The sequence below is a fragment of the Anastrepha obliqua genome, unplaced genomic scaffold (genome assembly GCF_027943255.1).
Source record: "Anastrepha obliqua isolate idAnaObli1 unplaced genomic scaffold, idAnaObli1_1.0 ptg000299l, whole genome shotgun sequence".
Taxonomy (NCBI): Eukaryota; Metazoa; Arthropoda; class Insecta; order Diptera; family Tephritidae; genus Anastrepha; species Anastrepha obliqua.
This window is the reverse complement of record NW_026562318.1, coordinates 984-6,767: the sequence shown is the minus strand read 5'-3', so window position 1 is coordinate 6,767 and position 5,784 is coordinate 984. Positions and strand designations below refer to the sequence as shown.

Genomic DNA, 5,784 nt, shown 5'->3' with positions numbered 1-5,784 from the left:
TGTACGCAATGTACAGCCACGCAAACGGTGGCGTCACTAGCACAACACACCACGCCGAAAAATAACGGCACGCCCGCAAAGTTGTAAACAACTTAATGGAAAATTTCCAACGCTGTATCTAGCAGCACTCACAAACACGCACTCTGTGTCTATAGCACGGAGTATATTGGCACTCACTGGAGTGTCCAACAACACTACCGTACGGCACTTTCAATTATTCGTAACACTGTACAGCTACTACAAAGTAGCGTCACTCGGACAACGGCACTCACTAGCGCAATTAATTGTAAACACTGTACCGCTATGGTACAGCCACAACAATATTAGCGTCACTCGCACAACTGTAATACACCGGTTATCACACACGAATATAAACGCAAAAGAAATCGCAAAAATCGCTAATCACCACTTAGCACACGACACGTCCGCACTATTCAACAGTCAAACTGAGAATGAGTAGATAGGGACAACAACGTGTGGCGTTTTTTACGTGAGTTCCTGCTGGCGACAGCCCAAACCCACGGTGCTCAAAAGCACAACGGATCAAAACAATGCGTTGATCAGCGCCCCAAAAATGCCGAAGCATTTAAGGATACCAATTGGTAGTGTGGAATGGACACACTAACCACCTTGGTAGGGTTCGAGGTCTATCTAACCCTCTGCCGTTCTATGGGTCCCGGCACCCGGTTGCATTGCAACTCCACATCGAGCCAAAAGGCTCTACCCGCATTTAGGTGTTAACCACAGCCACCACGAAACTCCCCGAAGGGCCGTTCCCAAAGAACAGGTCGGAGCAAGCTCCGAGGGCCCCTGTTCCCCGTGGTACCAGATTTAAGTCTCCGGTCAGACCTCGTAGCCGAGACTACTACCAGTTGAGCTTCCATACAGCTCTGGACTGGTGGCCATTCCCCACACCTAAAACCCCATTCCCACAGCAGAACACACAGACAAGAATGGCTAAAAACTAATCAACTGAACGCCTTAAATAACGTCGCCGCCTAAAAACCTCTCGCGCATATTGCCCTAACATTTCGACATTCCGACGGTTGGCAATCACACCACTCACATCATACCGTCCATCAGTCCAACTAATCCCCACACCCACAAGATCCCTAATGTCTGAGTACATCGGGCATTCACAGAGGACGTGCACCCAGTCCTCTCTTGCCGACCCACAAACACACAGTAGATAGGGACAGTAGGAATCTCGTTAATCCATTCATGCGCGTCACTAATTAGATGACGAGGCATTTGGCTACCTTAAGAGAGTCATAGTTACTCCCGCCGTTTACCCGCGCTTACTTGAATTTCTTCACTTTGACATTCAGAGCACTGGGCAGAAATCACATTGTGTCAACACCCGTTAGGGCCATCACAATGCTTTGTTTTAATTAGACAGTCGGATTCCCCAAGTCCGTGCCAGTTCTGAATTGATTGTTAATTGATAATCGTTATAATTTAAAAGGAATATATATCGAATGATATAATTCCTTAAAAATTTTAGCAAGAAAGTTCCACAATTGGCTACGTAACTACTATCCGGGGAACAAGAATCGTAATTCTCTATTTACCCAGAACGAGTACATAAACCATGGTATTGCTTCCCAATCAAGCCCGACTATCTCAATCTTCAGAGCCAATCCTTATCCCGAAGTTACGGATCTAATTTGCCGACTTCCCTTACCTACATTATTCTATCGACTAGAGACTCTTCACCTTGGAGACCAGCTGCGGATATTGGTACGGCCTGTTGAGAAGTTTGCGTGACCCCACCATAAATTTTCAAGGTCCGAGGAGAAAATATCGACACAACAGTAAATGTCATGCTCTTCTAGTCCATCTACCATATCTCTCTTCGAAAGACTTCCATGGTAGTACGACTATAAAACAGAAAAGAAAACTCTTCCGATATCTCTCGACGGCTTCTTTATGGTCGTTCCTGTTGCCAGGATGAGCACAAGGCCCATTTTTAATAACAAACGGATACTCAACAGGTTACGGAATTGGAACCGTATTCCCTTTCGTTCAAAATAATTCAAGTATTTTAATTATTTTTAAATATATTTTTATTAATATTTTTTTTTTATTAAAAACTTGAAAATTTTCGGCTTTCGCCTTGAACTTAGGACCGACTAACTCGTGATCAACCACTGTTCACACGAAACCCTTCTCCACTTCAGTCCTCCAAGGTCTCATTCGATTATTTGCTACTACCACCAAGATCTGTACCAATAGCGGCTCCATGCAGGCTTACGCCAAACACTTCTAAGCACACTATTGTACCCTCCTACTCACTAAAGTTTCAAAATTTATAAATCAATCGAAATTGTTTTATAAATCATCTACTTTAGCGGTAATGTATAGGTATACAACTTAAGCGCCATCCATTTTAAGGGCTAGTTGCTTCGGCAGGTGAGTTGTTACACACTCCTTAGCGGATTACGACTTCCATGTCCACCGTCCTGCTGTTTTAAGCAACCAACGCCTTTCATGGTATCTGCATGAGTTGTTAATTTAGGCACCGTAACATTACGTTTGGTTCATCCCACAGCGCCAGTTCTGCTTACCAAAAGTGGCCCACTGGGCACATTATATCATAACCTCAACCTTCATATCAAGAAAGGTGAGGTTCTTACCCATTTAAAGTTTGAGAATAGGTTAAAATCGTTTCGACCCTAAGGCCTCTAATCATTCGCTTTACCAGATAAGATTATTTTATATAATTTTTAAATGCACCAGCTATCCTGAGGGAAACTTCGGAGGGAACCAGCTACTAGATGGTTCGATTGGTCTTTCGCCCCTATACTCAATTCTGACAATCGATTTGCACGTCAGAACTGTTTCGGTCTTCCATCAGGGTTTCCCCTGACTTCAACCTGATCAAGTATAGTTCACCATCTTTCGGGTCACAGCATATATGCTCAAGGTACGCTCCAGTTAGAGGTATAAATAATAATAAATTATCATTATACATAACTATATGGAACGCCCCGGGATTGAATTAATTGACTATTTATTAAAAAATAGACTAAAAATTAATCCCATTATATTTAAGTTAAGTTAATTATGCCATTAAGTTTAATATAACTCAATGACTTGCACATATGTTAGACTCCTTGGTCCGTGTTTCAAGACGGGTCCCGAAGGTATCCTGAATCTTTCGCATTGTTAATCATATAAATGCATACAAATAAATATTAATATCATAGATATTAAATTTTTTGTAAAATTCAAAAAATGAATTTTAGCATTATATATAATAAAATCTATCAACACTTTATCAAATCATTAGTATTTATTTTATGTTAATATGCTTAAAAAGCAAATTAATTTAAATAAACTTAATATCACCAATGATCTTTTGATAAATACTTTATTATGTTAATAGATTACAATGTCCTTATATGAAAAAAATGCACATTATTTTTTTAATTATTTAATGATGAATTTTTCATAATGGATATTCAGGTTCATCGGGCTTAACCTCTAAGCAGTTTCACGTACTATTTAACTCTCTATTCAGAGTTCTTTTCAACTTTCCCTCACGGTACTTGTTTACTATCGGTCTCATGGTTATATTTAGTTTTAGATGGAGTTTACCACCCACTTAGTGCTGCACTATCAAGCAACACGACTCTTTGGAAATATCTTTCTAGTAATCATTAACGTTATACGGGCCTGGCACCCTCTATGGGTAAATGGCCTCATTTAAGAAGGACTTAAATCGTTAATTTCTCATACTAGATATTAAGATATTCCATACACTGCATCTCACATTTGACATATAGACAAAGTGACTTAGTGCTGAACTATTTTCTTTTCGCTCGCCGCTACTAAGAAAATCCTTGTTAGTTTCTTTTCCTCCCCTCATTAATATGCTTAAATTCAGGGGGTAATCCCATATGAGTTGAGGTTGTTTTAATATTCTTTTTTTATCTTCTCACAATTTAATAAAAAAATTATATCATCTTTTCATCTCTATTTTTCTTTTCTCCTTTTATATATTGTAAATATATAAAAATAATAATAATGTAAAATGAGGCAATCCTAGAATAAAAAATTTAATTTTTATGCTAGACATTCCTCCTTTTAATTACATATATAAATTATTATTTTATATATATATATAAATAATATGAAAATTTTTTGTAAAGAATACTTAGATTCAATATTTTCATCATTTCATTTTATTTGAGAGGATTTTTTTTTTAAAGAATATATAATAAATAAAATTCATTATATATCTTTATTTTTTTTGCTATTAATATTATGAATTATTTAAAATCCAATAATATACACATTTGCTTAAATTCAATTATTTTTATAAAAGAATAAGCAACTTATTTAGCATAGTCTTACAACCCTCAACCATATGTAGTCCAAGCAGTACTTTAAAATTGAATTTAATGTACATAACAGCATGGACTGCGATATGCGTTCAAAATGTCGATGTTCATGTGTCCTGCAGTTCACACGATGACGCACAGTTTGCTGCGTTCTTCATCGACCCATGAGCCAAGTGATCCACCGCTTAGAGTATTTTTTTATTTATTTTTATTTATAACAAATGTCAATTTTTTTTTGCATATATTAATTGAAAGAGTAAAATTAAATAATATTAATAATATATAAATTGATTTTCTTTCAATAATATATATCAAATATATTTAACTCTAAACATTTTTATTAAGTTGCGAATGTCTTAGTTCAACAATAATACAGTGGTGGTATTTATTATGATTCAATTATTTTGTATTTTTTTAATCATTTTATGTATATATAATAATATAATAAATATATACCACTTTTGTTATTGTGAACAAATTAACTTATCATTCAATCAAATGAATAATAAGTACAACTTTTTATTTTCATGTTTAAAGGTTTTTAAAAGAAAAAAATAAGAAAAAACATTACAAAATGTACCATCATATATTATATTTAATATGATATAATTGATGGATCACAAATTGAATGAAAAAGAATAAAAAGAATTATGGATTCAAAATAATTATATAAATTTTTTTTTTTTTTTCTTTTTTTTTTTTTTTTTTTTTTTTCTTTTTGTTCGTTTGTTTGCTTGTCTGTTTGTTTGTTTGTTTGTTTGTTTTTCTTACGGATATGGAACACAATAATGATCCTTCCGCAGGTTCACCTACGGAAACCTTGTTACGACTTTTACTTCCTCTAAATAATCAAGTTCGGTCAACTTTTGCGAAACAACCGTGACACACGAGGCGTCACAGTGATCACGTCCGGAGACCTCACTAAATAATTCAATCGGTAGTAGCGACGGGCGGTATGTACAAAGGGCAGGGACTTAATCAATGCGAGTTAATAACTCGCACTTACTGGGAATTCCAAGTTCATGTGAACAGTTTCAGTTCACAATCCCAAGCATGAAAGTGGTTCAGCGGTTTACCCGGACCTCTCGGTCTAGGAAATACACGTTGATACTTTCATTGTAGCGCGCGTGCAGCCCAGGACATCTAAGGGCATCACAGACCTGTTATTGCTCAATCTCGTTACTGCTAGACGCAATTTGTCCATTTAAGAAGCTAGTGTCCTTATAATGGGACAAACCAACAGGTACGACTCCACTTATATAAACACATTCAAACACTTGTACATTCAAGATGTACGCATGAAAGAAGGCTATATAAGTTTCAACATCATAATCCTGAAAGCATCTATTTAATATATTTGAGTCTCGTTCGTTATCGGAATTAACCAGACAAATCACTCCACGAACTAAGAACGGCCATGCACCACCACCCATAGATT

The 5,784-nt window shown here is 36.4% G+C and overlaps 2 pseudogenes; both read right to left on the bottom strand.

Annotated features, from left to right (window-relative positions):
• Positions 1 to 1,125: 1,125 nt before the first annotated feature.
• Positions 1,126 to 3,916, bottom strand: LOC129252647 (large subunit ribosomal RNA; annotated as a pseudogene).
• A 442-nt stretch (positions 3,917 to 4,358) lies between these two features.
• Positions 4,359 to 4,539, bottom strand: LOC129252645 (5.8S ribosomal RNA; annotated as a pseudogene).
• Between the last annotated feature and the right edge of the window lie 1,245 nt (positions 4,540 to 5,784).